The following is an 11947-nucleotide window of genomic DNA, read 5'->3' as shown; positions in this document are numbered from 1 at the left end:
AAAAACAACAATTGATCTACTGATCTAGTTAGGTTTGCTTACCAAACACATGGTTCCCCTTCATCATCCATGGATGCATCCCGACAGATCTATCACGCACAGGCACACACAGAAACACATCCCCACTCTTATTGATAGCATTGTAGTTCCACCCTCAGTTTGTCTAGTAGGCCTCTCCCAACATCTCCGAGAAGCAACTCCATCACCCATCCAGCACTCTACCCCTCTCCCTCCCTCTCTTCCTCTCTCTCTCTCTCTCCTCTCTCTCTCTCTCTGTCCCATCATATTTCCCGTCCTTCAGTTATGTATGGATGTCGACCGATCTCCCTCATGACATAGCTGGGTCTCTCCTTCTCAACACATATACGAGTTGTTCTACCTCTATAGTTAGGCCTCTGCCTAACCCTCCCCCCCACACACACCGATACATCAAGCGCTCTAGTCATGTCTCCCTGCCACACACAAACTTGACATGTGCCCTCTAACGTTCCGGTAGGCCAGTCGCCCTATATCTTTGACTTGCACACACACACACACGCAATTTCGATGGCTCTCTTCATCAATCTCGCACCCACCCATACTTGATGCTCTCTTCGACTCTATCGATAGCTATGACCCCTCCCTCTCTTCTCGTGGATTGGCCGACCCTCTATGTATGATATGGACAGGCCTCCATTTCACACACATTGCATGCAAAATTTTGTTTGAGATGTCATCGACACATATTCCCACAAATAATTCATGAAATCAACCCCCACCCCACCCCCACCCCCACCACAAAACAAAAAACACTCACGAACGTGGTTTGTATCTCTCTCACACACCCACGTAGGTGGGGGACGTGCACGAAGAGAAGAGATGCATGCACGGCGCACGTACTCCCTTCTCTTTCCCAACCACACCCGCGCGGGTACACGGTGGAGCTCATTTCTGTACGAAAAAGGCAGCCCACGTGGTAATTTGGCACGTGTACTGGTTGTCCACTTGGTGGAGGGAGGATCGTCTACCACGGGTGAACAAAACAAATTGCGACTTGACGCGTTATGTTAAATTAAAAAAAGAGGCAAACCATGTGGGGCCTACCTTAGAGGCAAGGCTCTATACACTAGAGTACTTCTGATGTGTCCTGTCAACTCGGAGAATGAGGAGAAGCTTGCTTAGTATGCCGTCTCCCCCGCCCACGGGCGCGGTGGCTCGCAGGATGAGGTGAAGCTTGCTCCTCCCTCGCCCATGTGCGCGGTGGCTCGCAGGACGAGGAGAAAAATTTACTACTCCCTCCATTTACTCCTCGTCCCTACTACCTTGGTTATAGAGATTATATCATATTGTTTGGAATATATATGTCCTTAGTAGATTTCAATATGAACTACTAGTACATACTCCAAACACTTATGTATATAGACGTATTTAAGAGTGTACATTCACTCATTTTGCTCCGTATGTAGTAGCACTCTCCCTCGCCCCTCGACCCTCGCCCACGTGGTGGACGTGCAGCAATTCATTCGGTCTCATATAGCCAGAACGATATATACTGCACTACCATTATCGCTCGACTTCTCGAAGAGGCAAAGAGCCAATCGCAAGGTTAATATTTTGGAGATGCCAAGCGCAAGGGTATAGGAGAACGAGTAGTAGGTGCCGCGTCATTTATAAATAATTTTTTTTCTTCAATGGCACGTACGCAATATGATAGGTTCATATGGAGAGAAAAGGAAACCGCTCCACTATATACATAGTCAGGACGGGCCAGCCTACACGGTTGCTTGCTGGGGTTGCTCTCTTCACACTCTCTCGCACAAAACGACTGTGGCCACATCTCTAACATCCCAGCGGATCATGTCCGCTTGGGGAAGGGGTGGATGCTTAGTGTAGATGTGGTGTTCGTCGCCGACGGCGAAAACCCACTGTCAGCACGTCCCGATCAGGGTCCCCGCCGTTCTCTCTCACAAAGCCGGTGAGGTTGCCTTCGTCCCTTGCTCACTGCCGCGACATGGGCAGTTGCCGCCTCCCGCCACCCTCCTCAAGGTTGAGCTACATCCCTCAGGTACAACTCCCTTTACAGCCGGCTTGCACCACTGCTCCAGCTGCCCACATCACTCCCTGTGGATATTTCTCTACTTCTTTGCCCCGCACATACCTGATACCTCTACTGGCTTCTACGTACTGTATTTGTGATGAGTTTATGTCTCATCAACTAGTCCTAGTAATCTTATTCTAATCACGCTTCTTCAATTTCTTTGCCACAGGGATGGTCATCTCGATTTTGGTGAAACTGCACAAAATTATCCGATGGTCAAAAGGTTGCAAACTTCATTTATTAGGAAGCTCGAACGTTGCCAGCAAATTGAAGCCTGTTCAGGGTTCACGGTTCAAGGGCTAGGGACTGCATGGATCGTTTTTTTCTTTAGCTGCCTCTGTTCCAAAATAAGTGTCAACTTTAGTAGTATTACAACTTTGTACTAAAGTTTGCACAAAGTTGAGACACTTATTTTGGAACGGAGGGAGTACATATTTGCTATGATCTGTCAATAACTGAGATGCAATAGCATGCATGTTAGTCTCCTTTGTATTTGATGAAATGTTGCAACGGGCAACCTTGGACGCAAGATACATGTAACAGGAGCTGGAAGCTTCATAGCATTGTACAAATTTATCTCGCTGATAAATTACAGTACGTACCAGTACTATACTAGTACTTCCTCCGTTCCTAAATATAAGTCTTTGTAGAGATTTCACCATTAACCACATGCGGATGTATATAGATGCATTTTAAGTGTAGATTCATTCATTTTGCTTCGTATGTAGTTCACCTAGTGGAATCTCTACAAAGACTTATGTAATAGTAATAGCTAGCCCCCACTAGTAGGAATTCACTATCCTCTCCTTGAGCCACATCATCAAAATTGACGTAGCTGTTAGATGAAGTAAATCAGTCATAATAGCCGTCTGATCTAGACGTTGAGAGGCTCAGCACTAAGCCACATGCATGTGAGTGGGTTTTAAATTACATCAACATGTCTGCATGCAAGCATGCACTGGTAGCATGCATGTAAGTGAGCTTTTAAGTCCCATTGACATGTCAAAAAGAAAAATATAATCCCATTATGCAGTAGGAGTTGGCTGATCTTTTTTCCTTATGTGGGATGATCTAAATGATGATGGGAGTTTATTTAGTTTGGCTACCACATTTGTCATGCGGTTATAGATTTTTTTTAGTTCTATGAAATCGATAATTTTGCGCAGAGAGATATACGCTGTTCCGCGGCAATGAGCGGGGACTCATCTAGTAATATTTAGGAACAGGGGGAGTACTATGTAAAGAGTTAGGTGTCGCACGGTGATAGTGTGAGGTGGGCCATGTAATCACTGAGCCTGCGTGTTTTCACTACTGTTGCACTCCTCCACTGTAAGAATGGAGAAAATTGTAATCTACTACCTCCTTTCGCCGAAAGTGTGGGACATCCAGCAGTCCTACCACCTCAGTAATAAAGACCAATGAGCCATCAAATCACATAGACCCAGCAGTAAGTTGGACGGACGAAGCAACCATCACTCTTGCGCCTGTGAGAGGTTGCGTTCGCTCTGCCCGGGCATGAATGCGGCACCGATTCTTTGGAGCAGCGCTGACCGTTTCGGGCGGGAAGCGTGCGCGGGCGGTGGAGGGGCTTTGGGTGGGCCAGGCAGGTCACGAGCGGGCGTGGCAGCTGTCCGCATGTCCCTACCGGACACGCCCAGAAACAAGAGGATGCACCGACTCTTGCGGCTAAAATCGTACACTACACACCATATCTCTGTAGGAGTAGGTCGATCTGTCGCACTCTCTAACACACACACGCACACGCACGCACCTTGGTCCCATTGCACCTTCTAACATGACTTATTACACCTAGACGGAGGGAGTAGTAAGTATACGAGATACGGTGGCACACTGACTTAAGTCGAATACAAGTGCCCAAATTTGTGTGCATGTTATAATAAGGATTCACTTAAAATAGTACATGAGCGAACAGAGGGATCAATTGGACAGTGTTCCCGAGCAGTAGCGAGATGTGTGAGGTAGTAAGATACACCGCTGGTGCTTTTAATTTTTCTTATTAATTTGTTTGTTTCACCCTCTGACTGGTGCGACCCAATGTACTACGTGGAGAGAGGTAAGGTGACTAAGGCTGCATTATTTCTGCACCACTGTGGATAGTCTTACCACCAAAGCCACACGACATGATTATGATTGAAATCCTAATGACTCCCACATACACACACACACACAAAAACACGGCATGCCTGTCACACGAATGAAGGAATGTATAAAAGGTTATTTTCCTCTCGTTGAACATAACGGGAGGGTTGTGTAGCTGGTTAGCCTGTTCGCTCATCAAACTTGAGGTCTCGGGTTCGATAACTACACTTGAGCATAATTTTTGCCAGGAGGATTCTTTGACTGGTCAAAATGTTTTCTAGGGTTTGCACGCTTCACACTCTCCAGTATATATATACACGCTGGAGCCTCAACGCTTGTAGTTGCTCTCTTCACACTCTCTCGCCCTCTCCCGCTGGATCCTTAGTGCTTGTAGTTGCTCTCTTCACACTCTCTCGCCCTCTCCAGATCTAAACAAGACTTCATTGGCCTCTCTCTCCCCTCACTGCTGCTCAAAGAGTCGGCAGGATCCGTCCGCCGGGAAGGGAAGGAGGCTTAACGCTGTCGCCGTCGGCGAGGGAGGGAATCCACTACTGGCGCTGCTGTTCACTTTCCACCCAGATGCGGCGCGGGAGGGCCTCCGACCCTTCTTCTTCGCCGCCGTCCCGTCGCCCACCGAACCACGCCCCAAGAACCTTAAGGTATATTTTACTTACTCCACATGCATTGCTCTAGATGCATGTATACCATGAATCTAGGACGTGGTTCAAAGAGGAAAGGAGTGGGGGAAACTAGTGGGAAAAGTTGTATATAGCATGAATCTAGGACGTGGTTCAAAGAGGAAATGAAGGGGGAAAGTTGTATAGCATGAATCTAGGACGTGGTTCAAAGAGGAAATGAATGGGGGAAAGTAGTGGGGAAAGTTGTATCGCATAAATCTAGGACGTGGTTCAAAGAGGAAAGGAAGGGGCGGAAGTACTAGTTCAAAAAGGAAAGGAAGGGACAAGGCTGTAGAGTTTGAGCAGGACTAGATTTGCTGCGCTCACATAGGGAAAGGTGTCTAAAGATAACAAAACTGGGACCAACACAAATATGCTCCTTGTTTGTTTGTTCTTTGTTGCAACAGACTGTGCATGATCACAGTACATCGGTAGATGCACATGGTGCTGGTGCATCCACTGTCCCGTGCAACTCATTAGCTGTTGTTAGTCTATGGCCTTGTTTGGTTAAAAACTCCCTAGTCCCTACCTGCTTGGTTCCAGGGACTAAACATGGACTAGAGGTTATTAAATGAAATGATAAAAGACCATGTTACCCCTAGTAATGAAGTAATAGAAACAAGGTGCGATGCGTGGCAGGGGCAACCGTGGGAAAAAGTCCCAAAAAGACTCCCTCGGGGTCTGATTTCTTTAGCCCGAAAAGTCCCTCCTGTTTGGTTTAGATGTGACTGACACGGAGTTTTTTTAGTCCCTACACCAAAATGTCCCTGTAAACAAACACCCTCTAATAATGCCGCTGGAAAATTGATGCAATGCCACAGTTAAAAGCAAATTACATGTTTAACAAATTTTATTGTTAATATAATCTCTATGGTAATATTATATCAATGCCACCGTTTGAGAAATGCTACTGTCTTGCTCTCTTTCCCATTTAGATAAGGTAGATGCTTCTTTTTGTTGGCTTCTGTGTCATCCATCGTTATTGACCACTAATTGTTTCCTTTGCACCTCTGTGTAAAAAGGGTTATCTACTTCACCTCGTTGCCATTGTGACCTTTTGTTGCACTGCACAAAACACTTTTGTTTTAAGAGTGTTTTGTGCAGTTCAACCAAAATGTCACACCGACAACGTTGCTTGATTGCTTGATCTTAGTGGAACTGCACAAGAGGAGATCTTACTTCCTATCCGTTAAGGCGAATTTGGTTCAGATCTTCTTCTTGTGAGTTGTTTGAATTCCGCATCATGAGAGGTCAGTACTAGCCTTCTTTCACATGATTCTGCAGTGTGCTTTCATATGTTGTGCTACTTGTACGATAATGTTGCTTGATTTTAGTGAACTGCACAAATGGAGACAAGACTTCCAATCTGTATGTGCACCGTAATATCCCATTGAGGTAAGATAAGGATATTTCACAGCTGCTGGCCTGTATTTTGCCACCTTCATCAGAAAATTAAGTTTAGTACTATACTTGTGCTCCCTAATTGACATGCCAAATCTTACATTGAAGGCGAAGCTTGTCTGTTATTGAACCAAGTGATGACGGGGAAGAACAAGCGGAAGAAAAACAAAAATCAACTCCCAGTGCTGTAATGAAGCACTAGAACTGTGATGACACAAGTAATGATATAGTTTTGCATCTTAATTTATTGCTATGGCTGGAACGAGCAATTGTTTTGCCACTGATTTGATGCCATATGTAATTATCTCTACTTGTGCAAACAGGGATCTTCTTTGAAGATACCATATATTTTAGTGGAACTGCACAAGAAGATGTTGGAAACATTAAACTAATCAAGGAGTATATAGTAAGCATGGCCACCCCCGTAGATAGCAACAGATGGTTCCCGAGAAGTGCTTTATCTGTATGCTCTACACAATCAGCCTCCTGACAAAGATTGGTACTCGCCCACTGATTTCATCCATATGATTGAGCTTTGTCATCTCTATTGGTGTTGTGCTACTGTTACTGTCATGAAAATGTGGTATTGTCCTTGGGAAGTGCTTCATCTGTGCTGTTTTAAATATTTCCTTTCCTTTTTTTCGAGCAAACATGGATGCTAGCATTTAGTAGTCCTCTTGTCTTTGCAAAACAGGATCATCTTCCTCTGAAGAAGAATATGGAGTACGTGAAGTGACTAGTTCCAATTATGCCAGGATGAGGAAGCACTATCTATATTCTCATCAGAAGGAGTAGTTGAAGGATGGTTACATTACTCCCCACAAGACCAAACTAACTTCAGCTAAGAAGGACTGACAAATCTCCATTTTTTTGCTGTGATGCGCGAGTACAATGTTGTTCTAGGATTCTTTCTGGTGAGTTCCATTTTTCTAAAAGTGTGCTCTACATGGACCATGTATGTGCCTGTTGAAACTATCAATTCATAGTACAGTTTGCTTAATACTAATCACTTTTTTGTATTTCTGCAAACAGGGGTGCTAAGCTTGATTTCAACGGGAACTGCACAAAATGTTCATGAATACATCGAATCATTCATTTCCACCACAAGAAAGGAGGTGCCCATAAGTTCATGGCGTTGCAACATATAAGGGCGAAATCATACAAGATACACGCGAATTTGGTTGATTTTGGTGGAACCACACAAAAAGAACAGCTGGTTTATTTAGCACGAGTTGCCATGTCAATGTCCGAATTGATGGCAAACCCTGCCCATTCCACAATCGTAGGCATTTGATATTTTGGAATGGGACAACCTTGTCAAATTTTTCTCATTGATTTTAGCAAGATATGCGTTTGATATTTTCGAATGGGACGCCCTTTGCTGTCAGCAGCGGCGATCAATTTTTTCTTTATTCTTTAGTTGTGAAGTAAATATTGCCTCTGACATGTGAGTCACCGAGATGCATAATCATCGATTGTTTTGAATGTTCTCTATGAATTGCCAGGCCTGTGTGTTTGATTGCAATGTACAGAAACGCTAAAAAGCTGCTCAAACTCTTTGTACTCATTCTGTTCCTTTTTACTTCGCACATTGTGAAAGTGCATACTTTTTTATATAAGATTGGTCAAAGTAGAGATACTTTGACTGTAGACAAAACTTGTATGCAGACTAGAAAGGACCGGAGGGAGTACATGTGAAACTGCTGCAAACGTTGTGATCACCCTGGGAATAATGCTAGTATGTATTGTTTTGCATGTTCATCCAATGCCAGTGATACAAGAATTCGAACTGATCGAAATAAATTCATTCATACACGGTCGGATTTCATATAAACATGTCGGATTTCATTACATTTCATACATTCTTCAACTAAAAAGCGGTGTTTGTGGCCGCATGCATCTCCCAGATGCAGAGGCCGAGGGTCATCCTCCTTTTCGAAAAAAAACTAAAAAGGGGTGCGCTGGAGGTATAATTAATTAACCGAAATTACCCACATGTGTCCCGCTGAGCTGAACAGAAGCTTCAGTGACTTAACTGCAGGTGCAGTTGCGTAACTGACATGTGGCCTGTTGGGCCCACGTGTCAGTCAGCCAACTGCACCAGCAGTTAAGTAGAAGCAGCGTTCTTCTCCAGCGCATCTCTCCGACTCCACGTCGCCGCCAAGAATCTAACCGGCCGTAAATGGTCAACCCGCCTAGCTTGGCTTCAACCGGAGGGTAGCAGCGGTGGCCTTATTTGGACCCGAGTGGCGGCGACCTACCATGTTCTACTCTTCCTCGTTTTCTGTGTGGCGCGGCCTCGTTGGCAGCGGGGTGGTGCCTCGGCGGAGCCGGCGATGCCTCTGCCTCGTTGCCGGCGGGCGACGCCTCAGCGGATCGGTGGAAATCCTCCACCACGTTGCCGGCACGGTGGGGCCTCGTCTGAGCCGGCGATGTCCTCTGCCCCGTTGTTGGCGGGGTGGGGCCTCGATGGAGCCGGCGGTGTCCTCTACCTCGTTGTTGGCGCCGCGGGGCCTCGGCGGAGCCGGCGGTGTCCTCTGCCTCGTTGTTGGTGCCGCAGGGCATCGGCGGAGCAGGGCGTCGTCGATGCCTGCGGAGCAGGGACTCGTCGGAGCCGGCATTGTCCTCTGCCTTGTCCTCGGTCTCGCCAAACAGCGCCTCGCCCGCTTCATTGCCCTCTTTGCTAGCCTCTTTGTAGGCGGTTGCAGCCTCCGCCACCCGCATGCGGTACCGCCAGCGCTCGAGGCGGCCCTTGCGGGTGGAGCGTTACGAGTCGAGCAGTGCCTCCTGCTCCTCCCGCTCCACGGCGATCTGCTCCTCCGCCTGCAGGTGCTCCTGGAGGAGATGGTGGTTGTAGGCGGCGTCGTCCTGCGCCTCTCGGAACTGCTCCTCACGCATCTGCCACACCCTGTCCATATATTGGGCACGGGCCTTGCCGATGGTCATCGTGCAATGCACCAGCGAGGATGGCGCGGAGGAGGGGGTTGGCGCCGGATCGTCGACTACCATGTTCTCCATTGGGACGTCGTCGTCCTCCGGCTGCCTGCCGGCCGGCCGGTCGGAAGCAATGGCTGCTATCTCCTTGTGGTCTGTCGTCCGCCCGTCCCGAAGAGCGCTGGAGCGCGAGGAAGCCATGGTGGGCAGTACTGGTGTGGACAGGAGAAAGGCAACGGATGCAGATGACTGCGGCTATGGCCAGCGCAGCAGTTTATATAGCAATGGTGGGCGGGCGGAGGGACGGATGTTGACACAGGAGTAGCCGCCTCAACAACCGCGTATCATTAATGTGTGTGGTAGATGGACGGACGGACATCACTTGTGTCGTTTGAAGGCGGAGCAATCGCCTGCACCGGGAAGCGGGGCGGCCAACGCTGACTGTTTCGGGCGGAAAGCGCGCGCGGGCGAGGAGATCACTTTACTTGGATAGGATGACAATGGGGACCCACCAGGTCCATAGCCTCACATACGCAAGTGCCTCCTTATTATATATATATATATATATATATATATATATATATATATATATAACTATAATTTATTTTGCTTCCTCCTGGTTTCCTGACATCACGGTCCCACACCATTGTCTACCTATGTACTCCCTCCTTTCCGGTTTATAGGGCTTATCTCAAAATTTAATTTTTCCATTTTATAAGGCTCAATTTGGTTATTTTCCATCACATGTTCAGATTCCAAGGTGCATTAAATCATTGCATGCAAGTATTAAGAGAAAATTGACCAATGCATGTACTTTATGCATGTATGCATTGCAATTAATGCATTGATAAACATAATTTTTTGAGGATAACAAGAGCATTAATTAGGTGCTTTTGCAAAACTAAAAAAAGTATTCCACCACTTGCCATCTACCTTGAATGGTGAGATTTTTGAATTGAGCATTATAAACCGGAAAGGAGGGAGTAGTCAATAAACAAGAGAATTGCACAAGAAGCGGCCGACAACTGGGACCAAGCAGCTCGAGCAGTATTTGTGTTTTTGAGTTGTGAGCACTGCAGAGTTTTTCGATGTTTACCCCAGATATTAAGTTTTGTCCTCTGAACAACAACGAAAACATCGATGCAGGTATTAACTGGGTGGGCTGTGGCCCGTCTAGCCCAGGCCAGATATCCAGCCCGGATATTAATTTTTTTCAAGCTGAAAATGGCTAGCCCAGCTATACTTTTTTTAGGAATACCCAGGAAAGGTCAAGTTGTTATTCTCCGCCCCGCTGGCATGCAAATCTTTCCTAGGAGGGATGCATTAGGCTTAACAAGAAAATGGGCTTTAAGAAATAATAAATGGGATGTAATTATAAAAACTGGGTAGTAACTATAAAAAAATGCAGCAAAGAGTGATTACTTTATAAAATATTATTTTTGAAATATTGAAAATTTTGATTTCATTAATTGTTGTGAGCGGAATGTTTCGTTGGATTTTTACGCAATAAAAATTTATATTGAAATCGTATTTAATCTGACTAAAATTTCAGGATAAAAATATTCGGATCCCATCAAAATGTGGGAAATTTTGTTGAATTCTGTTTTGAACGGTTGGTTGAAATGGGCTGTACTTTTAACAAACTCTAAATGGGCTGTAGTAAATTCCATTAGAATTGAAAAATGGGCTACACATTCTTACAAATCTCAAATGGGCTATAAGTTCTCAGCCACACACTCCTGGCCTTACTAAGTTGACGCGTCCCCTAAAAAAACAGAGTTGACGGGTATGCAAGGCTTTGTCAACTTATTATAGTTAACACACGGTTCTAGCAGCAGTGGCCATTGGATGTCCATCCAACGGATGCCGTGCTTCTTCTTCAATCTCGGATATTCTAGCTTCACCCGCCCAAAAAATGATTCATCCCCCTGACATCTGCGGCGCACCGTTTCGGAAGCTAACCTATGGGCCTACTAAGTTGACGTACCAAGGGCTTTGTCAACTTAGTCAATATAAACGATTCTAGCTGCAGTGACCGTACGATGTCCATCCAACGGCCGTCGTGCTTCTTCAACCTCCGGTCATCTTGCTCCAGCCGCCCAAAGCAGCACCGGTCGTGCCGCCTGCTCCTGCCTCCCGTGGCCGGCTGTGCTGCCGCGGAGGCCTCACCGCCCCCTAATACTCCCATCGCTGGCCAGGCAATCCATCCACTCACCCACTGAACCACACCCCCTGTTATTCTGTGGCGACGGCAGCGCAGCCGAACCAGTGAACCCTCGTACTCCTCCCCGCGTGTGCATCCACTGCCGCGTCTTCCCCGGCTCCGCATCGTCCGCTTCCTAGGCCTCGCCGTCGTCCACCGCCGTGGCGCTCTCAACACGGCGTGGTCAACATGGTCAAGGAACGACTTCCATCGGACGTGGACTGTACGTGGAGAGGCTGACAGCTGGGTCCATGGCAGCCGCATGGAAGTGCCTCCTTATTATGTGCAAAATAATTATTCCTCCACCTGACAGCAAGGACCCATCGGATGGGCCATCGTATTTCGCGAAAAAAATGATTTGCCCCCTGACTGCTGGGACCCACGAGCTACCTCTTTGCACACAAGGAAGTGCGTCCGAAAAAAACAATTCACCCCATGACTGCTAGGACCCACCAGCTACATCTTCGCACGCAAGGAAGTGCGTCCGAAAAAAAATGATTCGCCCCCCGACTGCTGGGACCCACCAGCTACACCTTTGCACGCAAGGAAGTGCGT

Source organism: Triticum aestivum, chromosome 6B (genome assembly GCF_018294505.1).
Source record: "Triticum aestivum cultivar Chinese Spring chromosome 6B, IWGSC CS RefSeq v2.1, whole genome shotgun sequence".
NCBI lineage: Eukaryota > Viridiplantae > Streptophyta > Magnoliopsida > Poales > Poaceae > Triticum > Triticum aestivum.
This window is presented reverse-complemented; position numbering follows the sequence as displayed.